This window comes from Scyliorhinus canicula, chromosome 10 (genome assembly GCF_902713615.1).
Source record: "Scyliorhinus canicula chromosome 10, sScyCan1.1, whole genome shotgun sequence".
NCBI classification, from domain to species: Eukaryota; Metazoa; Chordata; class Chondrichthyes; order Carcharhiniformes; family Scyliorhinidae; genus Scyliorhinus; species Scyliorhinus canicula.
This window is the reverse complement of record NC_052155.1, coordinates 114,323,430-114,338,542: the sequence shown is the minus strand read 5'-3', so window position 1 is coordinate 114,338,542 and position 15,113 is coordinate 114,323,430.

Below are 15,113 nucleotides of genomic sequence, written 5' to 3'. Positions count from 1 at the left end.
CAGGTAACATTTTAACCAGTCAATTCCACACACAGTAGATGTGATCCAATACAGCACAATTGAAGGATTCTGCAACCAACACACTCATTACCGGCGTAAAACTGCTTGTTAATAGGACAATGCCTTCTTTCTGGTCACTATCTTTTTCCTCTTCTGACTCTTTATAGAGAAATACAGCACAGAACAGGCCCTTCGGCCCACGATGTTGCGCCGAACTTTTGTCCTAGGTTAATCATAGAATTTTGGACAATTTGTCATGGCCAATCCACCCAACCTGCACATTTTTGGACTGTGGGAGGAAACCGGAGTACCCGGAGGAAACCCACGCAGTCACGGGGAGGATGTGCAGACTCCACACAGACAGTGACCCAAGTCGAAATCGAACTTGGGACCCTGGAGCTGTGAAGCAATTGTGCTAACCACAATGCTACCGTGCTGCCCTTGAAGTTAACCTACACTCCCTTATTCTACCCTAATCCAAGTACCTATCCAATAGCCGCTTGAAGGTCCATAAATTTTCCGACTCAACTACTACCACAGGCAGTGCATTCCATGCCCCCACTACTCTCTGGGTAAAGAACCTACCTCTGACATCCCCTCTATATCTTCCACCATTTATCTTAAATTTATGTCCCCTTGTAATGGTGTGTTCCACCCGGGGAAAAAGTCTCTGACTGTCTACTCTATCTATTCCCCTGATCATCTTATAAACCTCTATCAAGTCGCCCCTCATCCTTCTCCGTTCTAATGAGAAAAGGCCTAGCACCCTCAATCTTTCCTCGTATGACCTACTCTCCATTCCAGGCAACATCCTGGTAAATCTCCTTTGCACCTTTTCCAAAGCTTCCACATCCTTCCTAAAATGAGGTGACCAGAACTGCACACAGTACTCCAAATGTGGCCTGACCAAGGTTTTGTACAGCTGCATCATCACCTCACGGCTCTTAAATTCAATCCCTCTGCTAATGAACGCTAGCACACCATAGGCCTTCTTCACAGCTCTATCCACTTGAGTGGCAACTTTCAAAGAACAATGAACATAGACCCCAAGATCTCTCTGCTCCTCCACATTGCCAAGAACCCTACCATTAACCCTGTATTCCGCATTCAGATTTGTCCTTCCAAAATGGACAACCTCACACTTGTCAGGGTTAAACTCCATCTGCCACTTCTCAGCCCAGCTCTGCATTCTATCTATGTCTCTTTGAAGCCGACAACAGCCCTCCTCACTATCCACAACTCCACCAATCTTCGTATCATCTGCAAATTTACTGACCCACCCTTCAACTCCCTCATCCAAGTCGTTAATGAAAATCACAAACAGCAGAGGACCCAGAACTGATCCCTGCGGTACGCCACTGATAACTGGGCTCCAGGCTGAATATTTGCCATCCACCACAACTCTCTGTCTTCTATCGGTTAGCCAGTTTGTTATCCAACTGGCCAAATTTCCCACTATCCCATGCCTCCTTACTTTCTGCATAAGCCTACCATGGGGAACCTTATCAAATGCCTTACTAAAATCCATGTACACTACATCCACTGCTTTACCTTCATCCACATGCTTGGTCACCTCCTCAAAGAATTCAATAAGACTTGTAAGGCAAGACCTACCCCTCACAAATCCGTGCTGACTATCCCTAATCAAGCAATGCCTTTCCAGATGCTCAGAAATCCTATCCCTCAGTACCCTTTCCATTACTTTGCCTACCACCGAAGTAAGACTAACTGGCCTGTAATTCCCAGGGTTATCCCTATTCCCTTTTTTGAACAGGGGCACGACATTCGCCACTCTCCAATCCTCTGGTACCATCCCTGTTGACAGCGAGGACGAAAAGATCATTGCCAACGGCTCTGCAATTTCATTTCTTGCTTCCCATAGAATCCTTGGATATATCCCGTCAGGCCCGGGGGACTTGTCTATCCTCAAGTTTTTCAAAACGCGCAACACATCTTCCTTCCTGACAAGTATCTCCTCAAGCTTATCAGTCTGCTTCACGCTGTCCTCTCCAACAATATGGCCCCTCTCATTTGTAAATACTGAAGAAAAATACTTGTTCAAGACCTCTCCTATCTCTTCAGACTCAATACACAATCTCCCGCTACTGTCCTTAATCGGACCTACTCTCACTCTAGTCATTCTCATATTTCTCACGTATGTGTAAAAGGCCTTGGGGTTTTCCTTGATCCTACCCGCCAAAGATTTTTCATGCCCTCTCTTAGCTCTCCTAATCCCTTTCTTCAGTTCCCTCCTGGCTATCTTGTATCCCTCCAGCGCACTGTCTGAACCTTGTTTCTTCAGCCTTACATAAGTCTCCTTCTTCCTCTTAACAAGACATTCAACCTCTCTTGTCAACCATGGTTCCCTCACTCGACCATCTCTTCCCTGCCTGACAGGGACATACATATCAAAGACACGCAGTACCTGATCCTTGAACAAGTTCCACATTTCACTTGTGTCCTTCCCTGACAGCCTATGTTCCCAACTTCTGCACTTCTTCCGTGTCATGTGTCGCTTCAAACACTATTATAACGCGTTGGTCAGTTGAAAGCATGATGGTATTCAGAGTCACATCAAAAACATCAATTTATCATGGCCCGTGCATTTCTGGGGTTCATCTTCCTATTGTAGGTTCCAACTGGGTTTCTGTCTTCATAATTTCTGGGTCCCGATCTCCTTCTATAATCTTGGAACCTGTTTGTAGCCGTACGATTTCGCAATCTTGTTATTAGTGTATCCTCCATATTCTGCATTATTGCAGGCTGACCTATTTGGGTCATCAGACCCATCGGAATTGAATGTTTCCCCAGAAACTTTTTTAAAGCTTCTGTCATCTGATCAAATAAGGCATCCTTATCCGCAAACTGGACCCCTGTCAAAACCAGGAGCCTATTCATGTTTCTCACTCTAGCACAGTCAAGTAATTTAAAGGCCAACACAGACTGTGGAAATTCCAGGTTGTGTTTCTGCAGCCTTTTATATAGACTGCCAAATTCCATTATATAGTCTTCCATGGAGAATTCCTCTATTTTCCTGAACCTATCAAAATCCAATCATGCTCCATACGCACTTAACAAGTCGTCCTTCTTATAAATCTTATCCATATAACGTAATAGAGTCTGCAGACATTCTTCTGAGTCAACTCTTCCAATTCCTGCTCAGAAAAAACTTTGCTCCGGATTTTACTGTCATAAGGTAGAGAAAGAGCCAATGCCATACCTTGTTTTCTCTTTCCCAAGGCAGTTACCTTAGTCCACATAACTACTGCACTTCTCCATTGGTCGTACAATTCCCTTTCAGAAAATAGGAGGGGATTAGTCATATTCAGCCATCTTTATCCTAGGTTCAGCCATATATCTTTGTTTTTTTTTCTTCTCACTCACTCCTTGGTTAGGTCTGGAAAAGTTGTATCTTTCAACCCTTCACATTTGCAGAGCACCCGTCCTCTGCTATCATTTTTTAGACGTTTAACTGCTGTTGTAGAAAGAGTCAAAGGTTCTGCTCCTTTTCCACAAACACCTGTAATTTACTTCAACAGTCTCTGCACAAAATTCTAACATCACATCACCTGACTCAAAGGCCACCTGAAGCCCTTTTACATGTCAGTGTCAATTATTGGATACTTAACATAAATGAGACAACTAATTGGAATGTCTCTTAACCCAGTACTTAACACGCTGTTGGCCTTGTTCTGCATCAGAAACCAGCTATCTAACCCACTCAGCCCCCCCTCCTCAAACAGCACCACACCCCCATTTACACTACCACAACCACAAAACAAATGAACCCCCCAATTAAGCCTAATCCCAAACAAAACCGTAGAACCTCTACAGTGCAGAAGGAGACCATTTGGTCCATTGAGCCTGCACTGACTCTCTGCATCAAAATAATAGTCTTTTGTCTTATAAGTCACTTGGAGACGTGATGGGTACACCACCCCAAACTGAATCCCGCTCTTATACAGGGCAGCTTTGGCCACGTTAGACGCCACCCATTTCTTTTCCAGTTCTGCTTCAATGCCTTGGTAAAGCCTGATGGTGTGACCTTCCCACTTGTACTTCCAATACTCCTGAGCCCATTTCAGGACCGGTTCCTTCTCCTGGTAACTGTGGAAACGTACAATAACAGTCCTTGGAGGTTCAATGGTTCGGGATTTCTGCTGGGAGTGTCTGATAAGCTCGATCCAGCTCGGGAGGGGACCTGAATACACCCTCCACCACCATCATCCCAAATATCTTTGAGAAGGATTCCTTGGGAGTTGGGCCTCCCATACCGTCTGGTAACCGTATAAATATGAGATTCTGCCTACTAAAGCGATTCTCCATATCATCTATCTTGGCCCTCAGTGCTTTATTTTTGCCAGCCATCAGAGAGATCTCAAACAGCTGAACCTCGAAATATCCGCCTCCATGCCCTTTATTGCCACACCATGTGCTTTTACCATCTCGGAGGTCTTATCTAACTTCGACCGAATGGGGGCCAGGGCATCTTCTATTGATTTACAAAGGTCCTCAGATACAACCCTCCAGTGCTTCTCAAACTCCATGGCCAAGACACCAACAAACACGTTGGCCGTTGTAGAGTCGTCGGAGTTACAGGAGCAGCCTCCGCCGTTTTCTCCACTGAGGAGCCTCAAGAAGCCTCCGAAATCATCAGCGAATTTCCATCAACGATTTTCCTGGTCTTTCTTGGTATTTCCCTTTTTCAGGCACCTTAGACCATCGAACAGATGGGATTTTCTGTAAAACTGTTCCCAAAACCTGTGCAGAATGGACCAAAAAGCAAGTGCCCTGCTGGGAGCCATCTCGTGTGCAACTTCTCCCTACATGCTGACATCCCTCCAGTACTGGAGTTAATATTTAAATATGGCTTTACCAATATTTTATTACATTTGAATTATGTCCGTCAACATTTTTATGAAATAAGGTATACAACCAAGTGTGCCATTTCTTTGGCAATTGCACTCAAATTACTTACTGGCTGATCTCAATGATGTCCCTTGATGCCTGGAAGTAGTAATAGCACAGATATTTAATGCAGTGCTCACTTTCAATTCCATTGGGTCTGCTGTCTAGACGTTACTCCATAACATCTTGTATCCCAAAATGAACACAGTTCTGAGATCACAGCACTGTGATTACAGTCCTTAAATACGATTTTACACTCAGGAGGTGTTATGTTGTGCTGCGTCAAGTGCTGGCAATTCTGTAAATCTGCTTCATATAACCTGAAACCTCCTGGCCTAAAGTCTCTTGCTATTTTCCTTCAAAAGTAACTGACAAAACATTTTGCAAAATTCATTGAAATGTTCACCCTTTAAGAAATGTCTCCACTCAGATCATTACTGGAGCTGACTTGAAGTTCGTTCTGTCTACTTTAAATCTAATTGTTTTTAGCTGTTTTCTGTGATGATCAATGTTCTTCAGACATCAATAAATATTTCTGAATAACGTAAATCCCACTAATTCCCTTTGAAAATGTCACCTAATGTCAAGGGCACACCTTCCTGTACTGATGTAAATCTTTCCATTTCCTGCTGGTGCCATCTTAATGGCCCAAAAGCACCAGTTTGAACTAAATTATAGATTATTCTGTACTGCAGTGCGCCTTGTACTTCTCAAACCAAATTCATTCAGCTCCTTTATATTCGACAAGGAGAGAATACTTATCAAGCTGGGCTGGATTCAAAAGCAGGGAAAATAACTATAACTCAAGTGATTTAGTCCCACACTTAATTTTCAAAATAGTGTTTGTTAATTACTTTTACTTGTGCCAAGATATTTCTCCATTAAGCCAAAAAATAATCGAAATGATCAAACTCCAGATATTCAGGGAGAAGTTTGACTTTGGTCAATTGTTTAAAACAGGCGATGTAAGATCCTCCACCTCTTAAATTGTATATCCCTCCTCAGAGGCAGAACACTCCGTGCGTCAGTACAGGGCCCTGCCCAATGGTGGGGGGGGGTCGGGGGGGGGGGGGGGGGGGGGGGTCGGGGGGGTGGGGGGGGGGGGGGGGGGGGGGGGGGAGGTCGTGCGGGCCAGTGCATTGGGCATCAAATCAGAGCCTGATTAGTTGGCATTTGCTGATAGGTTCAACAAATGCAAATAAGCCTATCAGCAGGCAATGCAGAATGAAATCAGACTATGATTGGTGAGTCTGAAAGACTGGGAAAGCACTGGTCTGAACTGCACAAACCATTAACTTGAGGCGTGCGCGCGCGAGGAATACAGAGAGGTAACGAGGCAAAGGGGGAGAGAGGTGGAAGCAGCTGAGGTTTTACCATTTTCGTGAAATGCATACAGGTTTGTGACTTGACCCGGGGAAGACCAGCAACAGCGAGGCTTGGATTGCTGAAAGCCACCGTGAGGTGCTGTCAACGCCAAGCGGAGCAGCAGCTAAGGGAGCAGGTTTGTGACTTGACCAAAGCAGGCCAGCAACAGTAAGGTGCGATACCCTATTTATAGTCTTCGGCATGAGGAAACTACACATGAGGCAGGAGGCTGCCTTGAAGACCCCAGCTGAGCAAGGTTCACAAGTTCATAAGATATAGGAGCAGGATTAGGCCATTCAGCCCATCGAGACTGCTCCGCCATTCTATCATGGCTGATATGTTCCTCATCTGCTACCTACAATGTACAGACCAAGAGCTGGTTTGCTTTCAGTTTGATGCTTTTACTGTAGGTTCATTCAGGCCTCGGTAGTTCAGAAATACAGCACTCACAGCCTTTCTGGAGAAAACATGGAGGAGAGAAAAACCTTGGGTGGGATTCTCCATTTCAGAGTAAGTGTTGACAGCGGGACAGAATCGATGAACTTCTACGACGGCAAAATTTCTGCCACTTCCAGATCAATTCAACAACCGTTAATGGGCTAGCACCAGCGCCACGTGGAACACAACCGATTGCAATGAAAAACAGGATTGACACTTGAGATACCGACAAGCTGCAGCTGCATATTAGCACTCCACTCCCCACACACACTTATCCCGGCCAACAAGACGGCCACCTGGATAGCGACACCTTAGTTTGCAGATGCAGAGCTTGAGACCTTGCTGGACTCCATGGAGGTGAGGCAGGCTACTCTGTATCCCGGGGTGGGAAGGAGGCTGCCACCTGCTGCCATACACCGGGCCTGGGCGCAAGTGGCAGAGACCCTGAACGCTGTGGGCCCACCGCTAGGGCCGGACAGGAGTGCTGCAAAAAACGCGCATCCCACCCTGCACCACATGCCAACACCCTACAAAGAACAAAGAACAAATAACAATACAGCACAAGAACAGGCCCATTGGCCTTCCAAGCCTGTACCAGTCATGATATCATTCTTGGCCAAATCTCTCAGTACTTCCTAGTGCCGTATCCCTCTATACCCATCCTATCCATGCATTTGTCAAGATACCTTTTGACAATCTCCCCTGGCAGCACGTTCCAGGCACTCACCACCCTCTGTGTAAAAAGCTGCCTCACGCATTCTCCTCTAAACTTTGCCCCACGGACCTTAAACCTATGCCTGCTAGTGACTGACACCTCCACCCTGGGAAAGAGTGCCTGCCCATCCACTCTATCCTTGTCTCTCATAATCTTGTAGACCTCTATCAGGTCGTCTCTCAACCTCTGTCATTCAAATGAAAACAGCCAGAGTCTATTCAGCCTCACTGCATAACTAACACCCTCCAGACCAGGCAACATTCTGGTAAATCTCCTCTGCACCCTCTCCAAAGCCTCTACGTCCTTCTGGTTGTGTGGAGAACAGAATTGTGCGCAATATTCCAAGTGCGGCTTTACCAAGGTCCTATACAACTGTAGCATGACTTGCCAATTTTTATACTCGATGCTCCATCCAATGAAGGCAAATATTCCGTATGCTTTCTTGACTACCTTGTCCACTTGTGTTGCCACCTTCAAAGATCTGTGGACCTGCACGCCCAGATCTCTCTGACTTTCTATATTCCTAGGTTTTGCCATTTACGGTATATTTCCCCTTTATGTTAAACCTTCCAAAATACATGACCTCACATTTGTCTGGGTTAAACTCCATTTGCCATTTCTCTGCCCAAGTCTCCAACCCATCTATGTCCTGCTATATCCTCTGACAATCCTCAACACAGAATCCTTAACACTCCACCAACCGTGGTGTCATCTGTGAACTTACTAATCAGACCAGCTACATTTTCCTCCAAATCGTTTCTGTACACTATAAACATCAGAAGCCCCAGCACAGATCCCTGTGGAACACCACTAGTCACAACCTTCCATTCAGAAAAACACCCTTTTACTGCTACCCTCTGCCTTCTGTGACCGAGCCAGTTCTGTATCCATCTTGCCACCTCACCTCTGATCCCGTGTGACTTCACCATTTGTACTAATCTCCCATGAGGCACTTTGCCAAAGGTTTTACTGAAGTCCGTATAAACAACATCCACCACCCCCCCCATCAATCATCTGTGTAACCTCTTCAAAAAACTCGATCAAGTTAGTGAGGCATGACCTCACCTTCACAAAACCATGCTGTCTTTCGCTAATAAGTCCATTTTCTTCCAAACGGGTATAAATCAAGTCCCTGAGAATTCTCTCCAATAATTTACCTACTACCGACGTGAGGCTCACCAGCCTACAGTTTCCTGGATTATCCCTGCTACCTTTCTTCAACAACAGTATCACATTAGCTATTCTCCAGTCCTCTGGGACCTCACCTGTCGCCAATGAGGATATAAAGATGCCAGTCAAGGCCCAGCAATTTCCTCCCTTGCTTCCCTCAGTATTCTGGGGTAAATCCTAGCAGGCCAAGGAGCTTATTTACCTTAACGTCTTTTAAAACACCCAGTACCTCTTCCTTTTCAATGTCAACATGACCCAGATTATCCACACACCCTACCCAAGAATCATCTTCTACAAAGTCCTTTTCTGTGGTGAAAACAATGTACAGCACTCATTTAGTACCTTGCCCATTTCCTCTGGCTCATCACATAGTTTCCCCCCACTGTCCTTAAGTGGTCCAATCCTTTCCCTGGCCACCCTCTTGCTTTTTACATATGAATAGAAAGTTTTGGGATTCACCTTGATCATACTTGTCAAGGACTTTTCATGACCCTTCCTAGCCCTCCTAATTTCCTGCTTAAGTACCCACTTTCTTTATACTCCTCAAGGGTTTTGACTGTCCCCTCCCTTCTAGACCATATAAAAGCCTCCTTTTTCTTTTTGACGAGGTTCACAATATTCCTTGTGGGCGGCACGGTAGCACAGTGGTTAGCACTGTTGCTTTACAGTGGCAGCGGCCCGGTTCGATTCCCGCTTGGGTCACTGTCTGTGCGGAGTCTGCACGTTCTCCCTGTGCCTGAGTGGGTTTCCTCCGGGCACTCCCGTTTCCTCCCACAAGTCCCAAAAGATTTGCTTGTTAGGTGAATTGGACATTCTGAATTCTCCCTCTGTGTACCCGAACAGGCGCCGGAATGTGGCGACTAGGGATTTTCACATTAACTTTGTTGCAGTATTAATGCAAGTCTACTTGTGACAATAATATTATTATCCAAGGCTCCCCAAACTTCCCATACTTATCCTTTGTTCTCTCAGCAATGTGACTTTCCTGAATCCTAATCAACTGTCTCTTGAAAGACTCCCACGTGTCCGATGTTGATTTACCCCCCAACAGCCACACCCAATCCAAATTCTTCAATTCCTGTCTAATATTATAATTTGCCTTTCCCCACCTTAGCACCGAGGGTTACCCTCATCCTTATCCAAAAATACCCTACAACGTTCAGAATTGTGGTAACTACTCCCAAAGCCACCGGTCCAGGCTCTTTCCCCAATACCAGTTCCAGTACTGCCCCTTCCCTAGTTGGACCATCTGCATATTGCATCAAAAAGCCTTCCTGGATATACCTTATGGACTATTCCCCATCCAAGCCCCTAGCTCTAAGTGAGTCCCAGCCAATGGTAGCACGGGAGCTACCATTAATGAAGTTATTGTGAAATGAAGTTATTGTGAAATAACTGGGCGGTATAGAGCACAGTGGGTAGCACTGTTGCTTCACAGCACCAGGGTCCCAGGTTCGATTCCCGGCTAGGGTCACTGTCTGTGCGGAATCTGCACGTGTCTGCGTGCGTTTCCTCCGGGTGCTCCAGTTTCCTCCCAGAAGTTCCGAAATTAGTGCTATTAGGTAATTTGAACATTCTGAATTCTCCCTCAGTGTACCAGAACAGGCACCGGAGTGTGGCGACGAGGGGATTTTCACAATATCTTCATTGCAGTGTTAATGTAAGACTACTTGTGACAATAATAAAGATTATTATTATTACTATTAATATAGAGGAATATAAAATTCCCAACACAACAATCCTGTTGCTTTTGCACCTATCCAAAATGTCTCTACCTATCTGCTGCTCTATCTCTTGCTGGCAGTTGGGGGGCCTATATTAAACCCTCAACATTGTGATTGCCCCCTTCCTGTTCCTGAGCTCTACCCAGATTACCTCTTTGTATGAGCCCTCCGAGGTGTCCTCCCATAGGCTCCGCAATGGCCAGCGCGGAGAAGAAACCCCCTGCACATGCGCAGGAATCACGGCAGCGGTTCTGCGCATGCGCCAGAACATGCGGGCGCTCATGCGCATGCGCCAACTTGCGCCGGCCGGCGGAGGCCCTTTGCCACCGGTTGGCATGGTGCCAACCACTCCAGCGCCAGCCTAGCCCCTGGAAGTGCAGAGGATTCAGCACCATCTGGGCGGCCCAACGCCAGAGTGGTTCACCTAATGGTCGCCCTGAACGTTTGCTGAACTTCCAGGTGCCGAATGGGGACATGCCTGGGATTTCGCAGACCTCGGTGCACAGGTGCATCTGCAGCATCAGAGAGGCCCTATATGCCTGATCGGCACAATATATCTAATTCAATGTGAACCGAGCCCACCAGGAAGCCTAGGCAGCGGGGATCATTATCATCACCATGATGCCCCAGGTCCAGGGTGTGATCGATCCATGTCTCCCTACGAGCATCAGCCCATGACAAACCGAAATGGGTTCCACTCGATGAACATGCAGCTGGTGTCTGACCCTGAGCTGCACATCATGCATGCCTGTGCCCGATACCCGGGCAGTGTGCACGACGACTTCACCCTGGCACACTCACCAGCTCTTGACCTCTTCAAGGTGTACTCCACCCCGGACCCCGTGCTCACCCCTGCCACCTCAGGGGTTTGATGGGGCCGTGAGATGGAATGGGCAGCACGCATGCAGGATCACCCGGTGGTCAGTGGAAGATGCCACTGTGGGCAGATGTCAGATGTTGTCAAACGATATGGAGCACCAGCGTTCACTGTGGGACGGATTGTCATCATCTTCCATCCTAGGGACCAGAACCACTGATACTGCCAACCCAGGGCCACCACTTAGTAGTGATGCTGGTGGGAGGCACGGAGCGGGGTGCAAGTGCTGGGGTGGCGTGCAGATGTGGAGTGCAGGGAGAGGATGTTGGCCAGGAGAGGGGTGATGAGGGGGTGGGACAGGACCTTTGACCTGCCAATGGCCAGGCCGCCTAGTTAATTAACCTGGAGGTGACTGGGTTCTGTCGTGCGCAGTGGTGCTGCCGCACACGTTGTGTGGCCTCCTGTGGCTGCCGGCCCATGTCCTGTCCATCCTGGCTCTCCTCTGCATCCTCCTTGTCGGATGAGGCCTGCTGGTCATCCTTCTCGTCCAGCATGTCAGAGGATCGGGGATATGGTGAGGGGGGGTGGGGGGGGGGGGGTGGTTGATGGGGGCGCAGGGGGTGTGTGTAGGGTTTGGTTTGGGTTTTAAAATAATTAAGCTGAAGTCAGATGTGTTTTTGACTTCTAACACTTTTCGAGTACCTATGTATGTAAAATTGGCAGATCCATCCAAAATAATGCAATTGTTGATGGGAAGTTAGCACTTCTGGACAATTGCCAGGTAAACCCTCATGTGGGAACATCCAAGAGGGATTGCCCAGCAAATCTTTGGGGTACCCCCAAGTCTGATACTGGGGAGACAGGAAGTTATAACCCACTGGCTGCAAAGTTCAGCTCTTAGCATCCGATTTTTCAGTGTTAAGAGTTTTGTTTCTTCATTTGCACCCATGGCATACACAAACACACACGCTTTTTATGTCAGCCTTATAGCATCCTATTTTGGTGAGGGTGTTGACGTGTATGCAAGGACATCTGCTAGAATTATGCAGATTAGGTAACTGTGATGCTAATCAGTGTGCAACACTGATTTGAGGACACTGAGTTGCCATTTTGTAGCTGAGCGCTACACCATCTCTCAAAGACATCCACGTTTCCCACCCATCATAAGTGCTATTTAAAGGGATCTTCAGCTACCTCCATCATCAGTGCTATTTAAAAGGACCCCACTGGGTCACTGTCTGTGCGGAGTCTGCACTTTCTTCACGTGTCTGCGTGGGTTTTCTCTGGGTGCTCCGGTTTCCTCCCACAGTCCAAAGTCGTGCAGGTTAGGTGGATTGGCCATGATAAATTACTCGAGTGACCAAAAAAAGGTTACGAGGGGTTATTGGGTTGCGGGGATAGGGTGGAAGTGAGGGCTTAAGTGGGTCGGTGCAGACTCGGTGGGCCGAATGACCTCCTTCAGCACTGTATGTTCTATATTCTATGACTACAGGTTAATTGTTGATTAATTGCAGCTCACTAATGCAGCAATTGTGGAAGTGTTTGCTGGTTTCTAGGGTGTTGCAAATTTACTGAGGTCTACATTGCTGAGGTGTAGCAGGTGCTGAAGGACTTTGTCTTAACTTCACAGACTGTGCACGAATTACTCTGCTTGGGCTAGAGCATGACAAGGAGAATGAGCAGAGGTGACACAAAGCAGGATATGTTCCTGGAAGGGGGAGGAGGAAAGAGATGGGTCTTCGCAAGAGGCCACATCCACCCAGGGTGATCAGGGAGCAATTCTCTGCCCTGCAAATCAGAGAATAACAGAGTGATTTCATTGAAATCTGCCATCTGCTGCAGCCTGAACTGCAACCTAAGGGAAGGGAGGGGAGCATGATATTTCCAATAGCTGAGAAGGCTGTGGCATTATACAAATGTACAGCATATGGAGAGTTAATGTTATGTTAAGTCTAGCCACTAGAGGGAGCTAAGGCACAGTACTATAAATTGCAATGCCCCTTGGGTTCGGGGAGGAGATTAGGTTGGAGCTGAAGAAGACAAGATTCATAGTGTGTTGCAGAGCTAGTTAAATATAGTCGTTGTAGTTAGTAGATAGAGATAGTGGAAGTGAATGTAGTTTAATTCTCACATGTATGTCTGCTATTCAGAATAAGTGTCAAACTCAAATTCTAGTAGTGTTAATAAAATTAGTTTAGTTCTTCAAAAGAGCTTTGTGTGTCTTTGTGATCACTACGTTTTCCACCCTGGAAACCCCTCACAACGATCACCACAAAGGCGATTGTGCTCATAAACCTTTATGTGTCGGCCTCATTTCAGGCTGGAGACCATAAGACCATAAGACATAGGAGTGGAAGTAAGGCCATTCGGCCCATCGAGTCCACTCCGCCATTCAATCATGGCTGATGGGCATTTCAACTCCACCTCCCAGCATTCTCCCCATAGCCCTTAATTCCTCGCGACATCAAGAATTTATCTATCTCTGCCTTGAAGCCATTTAGCGTCCCGGCCTCCACTGCACTCTGCGGCAATGAATTCCACAGGCCCACCACTCTCTGGCTGAAGAAATGTCTCCGCATTTCTGTTTTGAATTTACCCCCTCTAATTCTAAGGCTGTGCCCACGGGTCCTCGACTCCTCGCCTAACGGAAACAGTTTCTTTGCGTCCATCCTTTCTAAGCCATGTATTATCTTGTAAGTTTCTATTAGAGCTCCCCTTAACCTTCTGAACTCCAATGAATACAATCCCAGGAACGCCAGCCGTTCCTCATATGCTAGACCCGCCATTCCAGGGATCATCCGTGTGAATCTCCGCTGGACACGCTCCAGTGCCAGTATGTCCTTCCTGAGATGTGGGGCCCAAAACTGGACACAGTACTCCAAATGGGGCCTAACCAGAGCCTTATAAAGGCTCAGTAGCACATCGCTGCTTTTATATTCCAACCCTCTTGAGATAAATGACAACATAGCATTCGCTTTCTTAATCACGGATTCAACCTGCATGTTTACCTTTAGGGAATCCTCGACTAGCACTCCCAGATCCCTTTGTACTTTGGCATTATGAATTTTCTCACCGTTTAGAAAGTAGTCTATGCTTGGATTCTTTTTTTCCAAAGTGCAAGACCTCACATTTTCTCACGTTGAAATGCATCAGCCATTTCCTGCACCACTCTCCCAAACTGTCTAGATCCTTCTGCAGCCTCCCCACTTCCTCAGCACTACCTGCCTGACCACCTAACTTCGTATCATCAGCAAACTTCGCTAGAATGCCCCCAGTCCCTTCATCCAGATCATTAATATATATGGTGAACAGCTGCGGCCCCAACACTGAACCCTGTGGGACACCGCTGGTCACCGGCTGCCATTCCGAAAAAGAACCTTTTATCCCAACTCTCTGCCTTCTGTCAGACAGCCAATCCTCAACCCATGCCAGTAGCTCACCTCGAACACCATGGGCCCTCACCTTACTCAGCAGCCTCCTGTGTGGCACCTTATCAAAGGCCTTTTGGAAATCCAGATAGACCACATCCACTGGGTTTCCCTGGTCTAACCTACTTGTCACCTCCTCAAAGAATTCTAACAGGTTCGTCAGGCACGACCTCCCCTTACTAAATCCATGTTGACTTGTTCTAATCCGACCCTGCTCTTCCAAGAAATTAGAAATCTCATCCTTAACGATCGATTCTAGAATTTTACCAACAACCGAGGTTAGGCTAATTGGCCTATAATTTTCCATCTTTTGTCTTGATCCTTTCTTGAACAAGGGGGTTACAACAGCGATCTTCCAATCGTCCGGGACTTTCCCTGACTCCAGTGATTTTTGAAAGATCTCAACCAACGCTTCCGCTATTTCTTCAGCCACCTCCCTCACCTGGAGAAGGTGATATCTGCAGCATCTCCCAATTTGCTGTCTACTGATGCATCAAGTAAGGTCACTGATACCCTGTATTCACAGAGAACTGAATATATTTCAGATT